Below are 2,083 nucleotides of genomic sequence, written 5' to 3'. Positions count from 1 at the left end.
TTTTTTTGGTCTTTTTGAGATAGGGTCTCCCTGTAGCTCTAGCTGGCCTGGCCTAGAACTCGCTATATAGTCCAGGCTGGCTCAAACTCACAAAGATCCACCTGCCTCTGTCTCCCAAGTCCTGGGACTAAAGGTGTGCACCACCCATGCCTGGCTCAAAGCAGGATTCTCATGCAAGAATATTTACACCATGATTATTCAAAGTTGCTTGAAAATGAAAGAAACTGGATAAGTCAATTACAGTACAGTCAAGAAATGGAATACAGCACAGCACAGACCCAAGTACAGATGTATCTGCTTTATATTTCTACATATTAGCTTTGTCCTGCCTTATCCGTTTCATCAGTGTTCTTTCTAGTGACATGTGGGAAGTTTCCTTGAACAAGATAAACTATAGAAATGTTTAATTTGGGGGCTGGAGAGATGGCTCAGTGGTTAAAGGCACTGGCTGCTCTTGAAGAGGACCCAGGTTCGAATCCCAGCACCCACATGAAGGCTAACAACCATCTGTAACTCCGGTTCCAGGAGATCTAACACTCTCTTCTGACCTCCATGGGCATTGCATGGCACGGGTGTCCTTATACACATGCAGAAAATATACTCATACACATAAAATAATAAGTATTTTTTAAAAAGAAATGTTTAATTTTGCATGTTGTAGACTCAGTTTATATTCATAGTCTCTTGTCACACAAACTAATCTAAGTGGCGCATGACATTTGTTTTGGTTCAAAAACAAAGCACAAGAGAAAAGTGTGATATTGGGGTCTGTTCCTTTCATCCAGGTCAAGCCTGTGCAACGACTCTTGTGCTGTGACCTCCTACAAAAGGTGATCGAAAAATCCGGGAGACAAAATCCAGCCAGAGGTTAAGCTAGCAGAGACACTTCATCTGAAAGAGCAAACACCAGTCAATCTTGCATCATTTTGAGAATCTATACCTGGAACCATTTGAAAATAAATTGCTTTTCAAAGGCCCATAATATGGTATATGAGCTGACTAGATTTTGAAATCTTAGCGTCCTCCCTCACATGGGGAGCTGACAGGAAAGGGAAAGATAAGTGCTTCACCTTAGTCCCCCCAAGTACTACTACTGAGCACTGCACAGCTAGTTTAGATGGGGTTTTATACAAATCTTATGGAAAGGAACCTGCTATCAAACCCATCTCTCTTCAGCGTCCATCTCCACCAGCACTGTGTTTTCAGGGATGAGGTTTTCTCACTGCAGGCCTGGCAAGCCCTCCAGCCATCAGCAGTAAGCACACTCACATCAGGGCCATTCGCTCACCTGCTCTTGACAGCTTCTGCTAAGTTTTCTAGGCATCAGTACCAGGCTTGTGTGGAGACCTACCAGGATTATAGGCTCATTGGAGAATGTCCATGTGTTTCCAAGGGAGAATTCGGCTTCCAAACTCAAGCTTCCTTTTGCCTGCAATTATAAAATCACTGCGTGTGTCACGATGTGTTCTGGAGGGAGGGAACCCAGATTAGCAAACATCCTATGGTGTCTACAAGGAGACACCCAAGGCCTGCCTGCCTCATTGTCTACCTTTACCCCCACGGATCCAGGATCCTACCCCACAGCCTGCTTGTTTGGCATTTAAAGGCTCACCAGGGCTCTGCTTCTGGAATGAAGTGTTTGACTCAGTTTATCACGCCAGAATCTGATGCTTGTGGAAAGCCCTCTGCAGTCTGGATCAAGGTTATATGCATCCTGAGAATCCAGCTGGCATTGGAGTACAGAAACTATGCCCTGATCAGTGAGTGAGTCTTCATTGGACCAAATGGCTCTTGGATCTCGTCTGGTTGATTTACTGAAGAGCAGGGACTTGGATGATGAGATTTACCCCTGTTCTTGTCAAGACGAGTCCTTGAATTCATGCTGGGACTCCTCAGCCTGGTCAAATACCCAACAAGAAAAATAGTCTAAATTTTGCCTAGCCCTGGCCTTATTCACGAAAACCTTATTTCACAAAATAGCCTTATTTCACAACACCTCAACCTTGTGTTAGTTCGTCTTGAATTTTTACAAAGACACTTAACATGGACATCTCTCTGTTTTTGTTCTCTCAGAATACTACTT

The sequence above is a fragment of the Nannospalax galili genome, unplaced genomic scaffold (genome assembly GCF_000622305.1).
Source record: "Nannospalax galili isolate Female #2095 unplaced genomic scaffold, S.galili_v1.0 scaffold215, whole genome shotgun sequence".
Taxonomy (NCBI): Eukaryota; Metazoa; Chordata; class Mammalia; order Rodentia; family Spalacidae; genus Nannospalax; species Nannospalax galili.
This window is presented reverse-complemented; position numbering follows the sequence as displayed.